The following is a 12,777-nucleotide window of genomic DNA, read 5'->3' as shown; positions in this document are numbered from 1 at the left end:
CATATTTATTTTTTACGTTTTAATTGTATAAAAAAAGAAAAGTAAAAATGAAGGAAATATAGAAACTGGAAAAGTCAGTTAACATGAGCAACATAAATTAAATTTTAAATAAAGTTCTTTCCCTTTAAAATCTCAGAACAATCAAAATGATGGCTGTGGGAGTTCTAGCGGGCCACATAAAAGGACATGGCGGGCCACATCTGGCCCGCGGGCCTTGAGTTTGACACGTGTGTATTACAGGTTTTATACAGGAAGGAGTAACTCTAATTTAATCCTTTTTAATGCTCTTATAAATAATTTTAATGCCATCAACAAGAACCCATGACTCTCATATATACACGGTAAAATCCTTCGTCAACTTTACCATCGACAGGTTGCAGCCATGTCCCAAATTCCTTGGTTTCAAACCACTTTTGATGAAATTAACCTTTTCAACATTCTATAGCCTTTTCTCCGCCTCGAGCTTCTTTTACGAACATATGGCTTTACGATCAACCGGACACCGGTTCCATGCAAATATATTGAAATTGCTTTTTTTTTTTATTTTTAATAAAGCATTTTAAATGCCACAATAATTACATTTAATGAATTTTAAATCCAATTCAGGCCTTAATTTAAAAAATAATAATTTAATGACTTTTAATGATTTTTAATGACCCATGGAAACCCTGTATTAGTATAACCTATTAAAATGATTGTAATTTTGTGAAGAGAAAAAAAAGGCAAGTATATTAGTGCAAGTCTGGTTCAGACATTTTAAAAATCATTCAGCTACAATTTCAACAAAAGGTAGTTAACATAAGTGCTGAAAAGTACACACTCTTTTAATTGATATAAAATCAAAAGATAAAGTCAACACAATACCGAAGTTGATAGTTTTGAGACGGCAAAATGTGAGAATTTGAAGGAAGTTTTGATACTTTTGCACAGCTTGGTATTTACAATTCAGGCTGAAGTACATTTGACAGCAATCTGAGTTATGACAAAATATATTTATCCTTTATATATACATACACATTAATACATCATGAATAGTTTGTCTTTAGTTTTTTTTTCTTCCTCCTCTGGGATTCTGCTGTAGGATAACGACACCATTAGAAAGAACGCATTGATTAACTGTCGTACTCGACTTCTATTTTCAGCCCTGCCTCGCTGTGTCTTTTCAGGTCAGGCTATTTTTGCACTAATATTGCTCACCAAAAAAGATCTGTTTTTATCAGATTTGCATACAAACTTATACAGACCTAAGAGGCAATCGTAAATCTAAACAAATCATGCACTCATCTCATTTCCTTGTCGCATAACAGAAGGGGAATTTAGTTTTATTGTTTTGGTGCACCCCATCATGGACACATAAATACGTCAGCCAGACGCCTTTCCTAGGCAGTGAGATTAACTAATATCAGACTACAATGACTCAGTCTGGTGTAATCGGCTAGACTTAATTCTCTTAATAGTAACAACAACCCCCACTTACCTGAAGCGTGGGCATCCTGCACTGGAATAGAACAGGGTGTATAAATAGCAACAAAAAGAAAAGAGGAGCGGAAAATTGTTTAAGAGGCAAGTCTTTCTAAAGGAACAATGATGACAATTGAAAGACAGCAGGGCAGACAGGTAGTCATATGCCTTTGTGAATCACTAACTGAGTTAAAAGACTTTGAGAGTAAAGGTCAACAACTGACAGGCCACTGTGGCTGAAGTCAATATGTCCCTGAGACGATCGATATAGTTAGCCAAAGGACACACGGACAAAGAAAAATACCTTTCTGCAAACATGCATGTCACGGTCACAACTGGGTTTGATGTTTTTTTATACAGCTGATTGTGTAGGTAGATGCACAGAATGAACTTGGCTGCCATCCCTCCTTCCTCCCATCCTCATCCCTCATAGGCCAGGCTCTGGGAACTGAGGCGTACGCACATTCAGGGCTAAAATTAGCTCTGCTGCAGCTGGAGGGCCAGAAGTGTTGGGATGGGCTGAGCTGGAGCCAACACACACAGACACGGTTCCACCAATTAGACTGGGTCAGAAACCGCACAGGTGACTGCTAACAACATCCTGTTCCCCTGCCTCCACCGCTAAGCAAACTAGGGCAGACAAATGCTGCTGATGCAAATGCCACGTGCATTCACACCCAGCTACAGGATACAACAAAAGTATTCACATCCCCTAGTACTTTTTCCAGAAGGAGCACTAAGAATCTTTGCAGCAGCGACAGAGAAAGTGTTCAGAGCTAATGGGAGGATTAATGGAGGTAAACAGAAAGCTGCCAGATCTGAGGCTTGAGAGCCACTATCCTGCAGTTTTTAGAAGCAGTGCTTCTCAGACACACCTTAATCAAATGTCTGAATCCTCTCATCAGCATGGCATTCAGCTCTGCAGAGGCCTGGTAACGAACCATGCATCCGTTCTCAGGGAAGTTCCCTCTTTGAAACCATTTGCATCTACATATTATGTTACAAACAATGCTTTTTGGAGCTAATGCGTCAATATTTGCATACAGAGCACAAGAAAGAGAACATTAATACTAACTGCCGACAACTGAAAGGTAACAAGGATCAATCTTTACAGATTTGTTTACCTTAAAATGGTTTTAAATTAGATCTAACACATTTTTTATATGCAAGTTCATAGAAATCATACTACCAGGCGCGTGACTGCTAATCCTATGGCGTTGAGCCCCACTGCTGACTAAGCGTGTGTGACGTCTTATCCTCTGGAAAATAAATGGGGAAAGAAATGCTTCATAAGCTGCTCAGCGCTGCTAACAATGGGCCACCTTCAGCTTGTGTGGCATGCAGACACAAGATCAACAAGGAGAAAAGGGAGAGCTCTAACACCCAGGATGCCACAAGGTCCAAAATCCAGCCAGAGAACATAAGAGTTCTTTCACTGAATGCATATATATAAACACTATGTGATTTTAACTAATTAAAAGGTATATAAAAAAAAGGAAAGACTGGGCTACATTTGGCTCCAGTCAGTGTGCTGGAATAAGGGAAAGAAATTACATTAGCAAGAGAATGACAAGAGTTCTGCAAGCAACTGTAGCCAAGCGAATGTGCATTAGCCAAACCTTTTCTTCCTAATGAAACACTCAATCACTGCAGGCATTAAAATACCAGACGTCCAAAAACTTTTTGCTACATCCTGGGTCTCTCTTGTCTACTTTGACTAACTAGATTGCAAACTATCACAGGCAACTCTCTTCAGAACACTTCCACCTTCCTTCCCCTTCTTTGCTATGATATCACAAAAACAAACAGTTGGCAAGTTTTGAAAGGCTCTCTGGAATCAACCCGGGGTTTGGCAACTGTTCAACTTTAGAAGGAGGCCGAGTCGTGACCAGCAAATGGAGCAGGAAAGCAGAAAGCTGACCGGCGGGAGGTTAAAGCCCAGCAGGGAGCCGAGATTCAGAAGGGATGATCACGTTACAGTAGCCTTATTTGATGCCTACAGAGTCCATGTTTCTCTATAGGTACACAGAGTGTCAGATGTCACATGACAATGGGGGAGATCTTTCCATTTTATTATTTCACATGGGAAGGGTCAACAATAAGATGTTTAGCCTTCCCCTCCACTAGAAGCACAGATTCAAAGAATGTCTACCTAAATCCTTATACTCTTTACTGGGATGTAGAATTATATAAAACTGCTGCTATTAGTTTGATGTAGGAAAAGTGGTTTAAGGCAAGGCAAGGCAAATTTATTTGTATAGCACAATTCAGTACAAAGACAATGCAAAGTGCTTTACATAATTAAAATATAGGAGAATAAAACAGAATCAAAGAAAGTAGGAAAAAAAAAAGAAAAAAAAAATGCAGACTCCAACAATGACGTCTTTACCAACTTCTGTCAACCCTGTTGACTTTATAGGCCCCGGACCTAACAAATTAACAAATTTGACTTTTTATGTTTTGGTTACAATTATAAAACTGGTTCCTTTCTAAATAGGATAATAGAGAGGTGTTTTAATAGTTTATATAGCGCCAATTCGCAACAAGTCATCTCATGGCACTTTATGATTCACCAAATCATACAGTCAAATTTATTCAAAGTTTTTTTTTTTTATCTAGGGAAAGTCATTAAGTTATTTTGCAAGGAAAAGAACTTAATGACTTGTCCATTTTAAACATTGATCATTTATTTTTATCTGACAGAGTAGCTTCCCTCAATTCTGGCCCAGGAAGTTTGGTGTCCTGGACATTTTAGATATGCTTCTGCTTCCAAACCTGAATCAAATGGCTGAACTACCTCCTCAGTGTGTTGAGCTCTTTGTAATTGAGGAAGCCTGTGTTGGAGCATATCTTTACACTACTGTATGTAGGATGTTTCCAAGCCAGGTGTTTTATGCATGGTTTAAAAGTTTGAACTGAAACAGTCTGTGTGTGTAAGGGAGAACATGAGCGGTGGAAAATGCCTCTTTGACCAGTTAAGCTGTTGTCCTTGAGCTGATTCCATGACGCCACTTTGCTTTTTGTGATCACTCATCGACATGATGCAGAGTATCCTTTGTTTGAGATGTTAATCAGCAAAGGACAACAGCTCCCAGCTGGATGAAGATGTCTCTTTGCAGCTACATTTGGACTACTTCTAATCCGTTGCAAAGATCCGGTTACGGCATAAAGCAAAGAAATACAAAAATCATGTGGATTGGTAAATATATGATTTGACACAAAAGCACTCATTATAATCGGGATGAAGCCTTCCTCTAAATTCTTGCTGCTTTAAAAGTTTATTAAGAGTAAAAATGTAAGTGTTAAATACAATGAATGATCTTTATATTTTATATTTATTATCGATACTTTAAAGGAGAACTCTGCACATGACAGAAATCGCTGTTGTCTGTCATCTATTTAGTGTGAGCAGGCAGAGAAGTGGATTCAGGTTTAAAACCACCTGATCCAAACTACACAGAACTGCATGAATAATGGAGAAATGCAAACGCAGCACTGAGGGAAACCAACTGAGGCAGGTGAAAAGCCTGTGGCTCAGTCAAACACTTTTACCACACTACAGAACAACAACAAAGATATTACTTTGCTAGCACAAGAAAGTGTAGTATGTGCCAGGGTTAAGGATTATTTCCCTTTACCAATCTGTTGCCCCATTTTTAAAATTTCACACCAAGACATATTTTTTAACTATACTGAAAGATTTATACGTCCTGCTGGTTATTTTTTATGTTTGTATGTTACATTTGTTTTTACTCAATTGCTTAGTAAATATATTTACTATAACACCATTCGACATAAGGTAAGATACTGTGCATGTGTGCAGGGGGTTAAACAAGGAAGCAATAGGTCAAGTCGGTTAGCATCTGCCAGAGGAAGCTGTGAAAATCATGGAGAAAAGTCCAATATTCAATAAGGAAAAAAAATAAATAAAACAAATTAAAGGTTTATGGAAAAGAAGCTGGTTTGTCCGTTTATACGCAGATAGATTTGCATTTTATCCAGTGACCCATATATGGAATATTTTAAAGGTTAAAGGCATTTCCCCATTGTGTGACAATAAGGAGATTTTCTATTTTCTAATTTATTCATTAAATTAGATAATCTTAATATGATGTTTTTTGTCTAAATCTAAAAATGTCCACATTAGTAGCTACACATCGCCATGATTTTTTTTAAGAGGGAATTACCTGCATTATGCACTATTCCTGTTATCGCAGTGAATGTCAATACATAAACACACACCTAAACCTAAACATTAACAATGCATACCTCACCCTAACCCAATTGACACCTTAGACCTAAACGTTAGCAAAATAGCATGTAAGGATCAGCTAAATGTCCTAACTTTACAACTGGTCCTCAATCTGATGGTAAAATTGAAAAAAAATGGTCCTCACTCTGAGGGCTAGACAGGTACACACACACACACTAAACGCTTCAGTTTGAAATAAATATTTTGGTATTTTGTAGTGTTGCAGTGATGCCATTTTTTTGGCCCCGATACCTGGCTGATTATTGGCCAATACCATACCGATACCACTGTTTGAAATTGATGTGTCTATATGTGAAGAACTGCATATTACTTGGATGTAAAATAATTGTCATCATGGCTTTGTCAAGCTGCTGCCTACCTTTGGGAAGCAGGAAAAAGACTAATACAAAGTGAATCCAGTAGAACTTTTTATTGCCTACCTGGGATGGTTGACAATTAACTGAATAAACTTTTGGCTCTCAAAACCGTATCGGTGCTCTATTTGTTGGTACTCTTCGGTACCGATACCACCATTTTAGTGCAGTATCAGGGCCCTGGCTGATACTGGTATCAGTGCAATACTAGCATTTTGCCATTGGTAAACCTCATTATGCCCCTTCCTGCAACAGGTACTTAACTTTAACAACAAATAAAAAAAAAAACACTTTTATATGCATGTCTGCTCGCGCCACACATTCTGAACACAAACCAGAGTTTTGATTTATCAGCACAGCCCAAAGAAACGTGAGGGTTAAACAGTAACTTACAGTGAAAGTCCTTGCTGCAGGAGATAACACACCTCATGTGGTTCTTCCTCCTGTAAGCTTCTGTTTGGCTCCCTGAGCACCATGTATATCACCGAGACGTTCAAGTCACACACACCTCATATCTGGCTGTGCAGTGAGTCAGCATGCCAACCACAGATCCAGCTGACTGGATGCAGTAGCTACCAAACAGCCTTTAAGAATGTCTAAGGGAATCTAGAAACCAACTTGGAGGCTGAAATAGACTAAAACAAACATATTCAAACTTAAAAGAGAACAACCAGGAGGTTTCTCATTGCTCACATGCTGGTGTTGCACGTGGTGCGCAAAAATATGGTGATTCGTCTATTTATTTTCCGTTTGAGGAAGAGGAAAGAGGGAGGAGGCCGTGTCATCTCTGTAGGGGGGAGTGCTGTACAGTGGAAAATAGCCCCCACTGCTAATCCATGCCAGGCTAATTACAGCTTTGATCCTCTGTGTGTGTGTCTGCATCACCAGCAGTAGGAGGGAGCTAACAAACTGTTGGGGTTCGATACAGTAACAAAGAGGTTTTAGTTTACACATACCTCAGTATGCTCCAACCTCAGTATCAGTCAGCTTAAATACATTATACACCTGTTACCGACTATACAAAAGGTTAATCTGAGTCAATCATACAAACAAGGTCCTGTTGCTGCAACTACCAAATCAATGCAAACTACAAACAATTGTATTTTAAAAGCTTTCCCCTCGACGTTGGGATGAATAGATTACAGCTCTGAGCTGCACATGGAACTTAACTCCTGCAGACTGGGACCCAGATTAAGTGGGTAAATGGAGTTTTTGTCTAAAATAGACCACGGATCTGATGATAGCCTTGTCCCAATACACATGGCAGCAGAGATGCAGCAAGGAGGGAGGAGGAGGAAGGCGGCTGAGGATGAGCAGCAGATGGCATGGAATTATCTAGATCTTCAGCTTTGCATCTTTTGTCCATTACATCATTATTATAGTGACAGCCTATCAATGTAGAGTGGCGTTACTTCGAGTCAAATCGAATTAATTCACTGGTTTTAGTTTTTAAAGGACGACAGGGGACTATTAGACAATGTGGCTATGATGCATTTCTGTTGAAAGAAGCACTGCCTGAAGGTCCCTTTCTCATCCTGAACGGTCGGGGGTCTGCTTGGTTGGGCAAACATGAGTAATGTGCTTTAAAAGAGCTGCCAATCGAATGTCCAAAACGCCACATGAAAGTGCATGGTCACATTTATTTAAAGAGACAGTGAGAATTTCAATGTCCCATAACTGATTTGTTAGTAAGACTTCTCATTATAAAATATTCATATCCTATTAATAGTTTTTAATAGGTTTGCTGTGCTTGATGAGATCAGAAGCTTTAATAGCGTTTATGCGATAGACCAAGATAAATGTGGTGAAATAAGAAGTTAACAGTTCTGTTTTTTGTCGTTTCCCCAAATGAAAAGCATGGTGTGAATTTTCTCATCCAACTTTAGCCATCTGCAAACTCATCTTCAAACATTGAGTTCAGTCAGATCAGATCAGGAGAGTAAATGATCATTTTAAAATCCTGGATCTGATTCTAGGTGGAAATTAAGACAAAAACAGGCTTTAATTGGAACCATTTCATAGTAGCTCTGGCTGCATTTTTAGGACTGTTTCCTGCTCTAAAGGTGGCTTAAGGCTGATTGATACTCAGAAACCAGGTTGTCTGCGTGTGTCGCAGTGAATGCAAATGTGCCCCTGTCCCAGACACTCCGCTGCACCTCTCCCAAATTGTAAGTGAGGCCTCTGATTGGTCAAATCTACATCTGCTCTACACTATGCTTATTTCCTGTTTGGTACCTTACCGGCTTGTTTTGTTTTTTTGACCGCCATTGTGGAAAAAGGCTTGTGAAGATGGACCAAATAGAAAGCGAGGTGAACAAGAACGCTGGGACCCTTTTTCAACCTGGATCCCCGCTCTTTTTCGCTGGCATGTGACCCCGTTGTCGTACAAACTTGCCCCCATTTCCTCACTGCCTCTACCGTATCTATACCTACAGCTAGTTTGCGATTGTCCCTTTTGCGTTGTGGTGTAGAATAACAGCGCAGACAACGCTTCAATATTGGGCATAGATCAAAAATATCTGTGACAGGCTCAATGCGGGGAGTATAACCAGCCCTTTAGTGTATAGCACCATCAGTTTTCCCATTTTATTTCACTGCTTTCTTGTCCCAGCTCAAAAGATGGTGTCCCTATAGCATGATGCTAATGGCACTTTATCTTTGCCTGTGGCATAAAATTTCTCTAAAAAAATGATTACAGTTGTGATTTACCTGTAAAGTTACTTTTTTGCCTTAAGGCGTAAAATACAGGCATGCTGGCAAAGGATCTCCTCTAGATTCTGGGGTAAGTTAACTAGTCTAAATGCTAGCTAGATTTGGACATAACTTTCATTTGCATACTTTTTTTCAGTGCATCTCCCTCTCTTTTTGCCAAGGGTTGGATGGCAAAAGGTTTCACTTCAGTACATCGGTCTCTAATCAACCCTTCCTTCTCGTTTCCTTGGGGTAGGGAGGAGTTACCTCATGCATAGGATAGGTCTCGCACTGGTATTCATCATAGAGTGTAATATGTGAGCCCAGTACGGAGTAGCAGTCAGGGAAACGGTATCAAGACTTTAAAAAAAGACACTGAGTTTGTCTTAAAGCCCAACAGGACAGAGGAACTGGGGGTGCGCTTTGGATTTCAGTCAAATGATGGTGATGATACCCAAACATGGACAAGCCAGTATTTCCCATTCATTTTAAAGCAGTAGCAGCTTAGAGCGGCGGTACAACAAAATCAATTTTACAGTTTTATGAGCTACGAAAATAACTAAAACCAGTGGGCAGCCTCAGGAATAAAAAACAACTAAGACATACAGGTCTTGTACAACAAACTTGAGGATCTCAACGATTTTAGGGGTTGTGTGTTATTTTTATTGCCATCTTACTGATTTTCTTTAGTTTTCATGCTTGTGTAGGTTTTTGTTAAAGACCGAGTGTCAATTTTACTGATTGTTTTTCATTGATTTAATTATTTATTTGGGATGTTGAAAACATTTTCCAGTTCCCTTATTCTCTAGATATTAAAGTTTACTGATCATTGAGAGGGCTCATGTGTATTTTCCAAATTTTCATATTTTTCAGATATGAAATTCCAGAGCTCTCAGTCTATTTCATACTTATCTCATCAATTTACAATATTTCAAAACTGGTCATGCTTTAAAAATGAAGAATGCAAGGAAGGAAGAAAGGACAAAAGGAGGGATGACATGTGCTACACATGATTTCAGGATTGATTAATAGGCAGATGGCTAGATGAAATGATAGATAACAAATAAATGGATGGAAGGATAAATAATGAAACAATGGGTAGATGGGCGGGTGGTCACTTAATCCTGGAAGAATGATAGAAATACAAATAGATGGAATAATAAATGGATCTGTAGGCAGACAAATGGATGAACGAATGAATCCAGAGGTAGATGTGAGTAAGAATGGCTGAAAGATGGGTGAATATTTTGTAAAACAAATGAAGCCATGGGTGAATATTTTGTAAAACGGATGGATGAGTGAATATTTTGTAGGATGGATGGATGGATGAGTGAATATTTTGTAGGATGGATGGATGGATGGCCTGTTAGACAAACTGACAAATGATAAGATTAATAAATGGATGGATTCATGGATGGATGAATATTTTGGAAAACGGATGGATGGGTGGACAAACTGACAAATGATTAGATTAATAAACAGATTATTTGAATACACAGTTTTCTCACAAATATACATAGGGTGAAAAAAAATACAACTAGACTTTTCTAGACTTGGATAAGAGGCAACTTTAGGGTAGCATCCATAGAGGAAAAGAAGCATGTTATTTGTTCCCTACAGTGGAGTTATAACTTTAAGGTCAGTGTTATGACTTATCATTGAAGGCTGTGATTCAATCAGCAGAAACTTTGTTGATGTATCAAACATAACCACACACACGTAGACGACATGAGTGCTGCACCAAACAGGATACCCAGCAGGTAAGATGAGAGAAAAGTCAAGCTTCCGCACGTTTTTTTTTTTTTTCTTCAAAATAAGGCGGTTAGCTTTACCACTTGTTCGGGCATCAAACACACACCTATATATTTATATGTATATAAAATTATCTAGGTGGAGAGTACTGTGCTCCACATTAGCCATCAACAGGCGGTGTTTTAACTTGAAACAATGAAGCTATCTAACCAGTTATACCGACATACGCAGCACCGTTAGCCAGTTAAGTGTTAGCTAACGATTAGTTTAAAAGTGCCACGACAAACCTGAGCCTGAACCCCAGCGTTAGCTGCCTTAGCTCGGCTCGCATACCGTTAGCATGCCTCTTCTTGTCGGCAGCTGCTGGACATCCCCGCTTTTCATCAGTCGTGACCAGGCCAAGGTTCGGTTAACTGAAGCAGACTGTCGGCAGCCGGGCTCCAACCCCCCGGGAGCATCCGGTCTCCTGTTAGCCGTCCTGGCTCAACCTGACGCGGAGGAAGCCTCCTGGCTCGCTGCGGGTTAACATCCAATACAGTGCTGATGATGTTCCAAGTCACCAGCAAAGCCCTCATTCACTGACTGACTGACTGTCTACCTGGGAAATTGTCTGCTTTTTCCTCACCTTGAGGGTAAATGAATACTCACTTGGGCAGCAGAATGGTAAAGGCGCCGTAACACATTAATAAGGAGGCAGAGGGGCTGTTTGCTTAAGGCGGTCACTCTCAGGTCGGGTACTTTTCCTCCCAATGATCCCTGTGTCTCCGAGCTTCAAATGATCTCTCCACACTGCAATGGTGCTGAAAGACAGAGCAATACGATTGGCTGGACGGAGCGGAACTCCGCAGCCTGCAGGGGGAGAAGCGGTGATGCGTTTACGGCGGTGGGAAAACTCATGACCAGAATTCCAAGTCTTTAAAAATATAGCACAGGGGTCTTCAATGTTTTCCAGGCCAAGGACCCCCAAACTGATGGAGCGTGTACCCCCTAATTATATATTGTGTTATATCAAACTGGTGCTATAGTCACTTTATTAAAGATGTCCATCCATCCATTTTCTGACATGCTTAATCCCAATTGGGGTCGCGAGGGGTGCTTGTGCTGTCTACGGGCGAGAGGCGGGGTACACCCTGGACAGATTGTCAGTCCATCGCAGGCAACAGGACAAACAATCATTCACACACACACTCAGAATTAAGAGAAGCCAATTAACCTAACAGTCATGTTTTTCGACTGTGGGAGGAAGCCAGAGTACCCGGAGAGAACCCATGCATGCTCAGGGAGAACATGCAAACTCCATGTAGAAAGACCCGGGGCCGGGAATCAAACCCGCAACCTTCTTGCTGCAAGTGCTATCCACTGCGACACTGAGCAGCCCACAGATGGAGTCATGTAAAAAAAAGTAATTTCTCCCTGGGATTATTAAAGTATTTCTGATTCTGATTCCTGGTTGATGGGACAGGTGTTGTGAATGAAACAGTGTCCAGCTTAAAAGAGCTCCTCTGTGTCGCTGAATGTGTGCATTGATGACTGAAAGACATCATCTGCCTCCATTTATCTGTTTACTACAGTGTGTTGCATTCATATTAATGTGTATTTGAAGACATTTCAATTAGTGGTCTAATCTTAAAAAAGTCTAATCAACCAAAACTTTGGCGACCCCCATGCAGTACCTCCATGGACCTCCTAAGGGTCACAGACCCTCTGTTGAAGACCTCCGATATAGCATAATAAGAATGAATATATAAAATTGAGTAAAAGTGTTAAACACCAATATTCTTGAACAAAAAAAATGTCGGATTGAACTGCCAATCTGATGAAAATATTTATTAATTTCGAGAAGACATATACATTTCTTTAAAAAAAAAATTAATAAATGAAAATCTCAAAACTGCGCACACTTCTGTACCACCCCAGTTAACCAAAATAAAACCGTGTCGGTGAGGAAAAACAAAAAGGCATAATAAATCTAGTTTACAGTGAAACTTTCTGTCTAAATGCGGCTCATCTTTGTTTAAAGTCATAAAAATTTTATATTTGGTTTAAATTTTCTCCTTCACCTATATATTTTTTATTTGAAAATATTTGGGGACAACGCCTTAGGGGTTGTCCAACTAAGTGGTGTACAGACAAAACATTTCTTTCTTCTTTCCATTTTTTTATGTTATTGGTTCAACACTAATTATTTCAGGAAACTAAGTTGAATTTAAGAAAAACTGAAGGGCAAAAGAGAGGAAGAAGGCAAGG

At 39.6% G+C, this 12,777-nt stretch overlaps 1 protein-coding gene across 14 annotated transcripts in view; it reads right to left on the bottom strand.

Annotated features, from left to right (window-relative positions):
- The window catches only part of fam126b (family with sequence similarity 126 member B), a 56,308-nt gene that overhangs the window by 41,344 nt on the left and 2,187 nt on the right, over window positions 1–12,777 (bottom strand). For 4 of the 14 annotated variants that reach the window (XM_015386113.1, XM_015386117.1, XM_015386128.1 and 1 more), the window contains exon 1: window positions 10,864–11,320. The exons of 2 other annotated variants lie outside the window; for them this stretch is intronic. The gene's annotated coding sequence lies outside the window, so the exon portion shown is untranslated. Of the gene's footprint in view, window positions 1–10,817; window positions 11,321–12,777 lie in introns of those variants that run through there. 8 more of the 14 variants (XM_015386118.1, XM_015386119.1, XM_015386123.1 and 5 more) reach the window with 5 other exon arrangements.

The sequence above is a fragment of the Cyprinodon variegatus genome, unplaced genomic scaffold (assembly GCF_000732505.1).
Source record: "Cyprinodon variegatus isolate N-32 unplaced genomic scaffold, C_variegatus-1.0 Scaffold356, whole genome shotgun sequence".
NCBI classification, from domain to species: domain Eukaryota; kingdom Metazoa; phylum Chordata; class Actinopteri; order Cyprinodontiformes; family Cyprinodontidae; genus Cyprinodon; species Cyprinodon variegatus.
The sequence above is the reverse complement of the archived record's forward strand: the minus strand, read 5'-3'. Positions and strand labels throughout refer to the sequence as shown.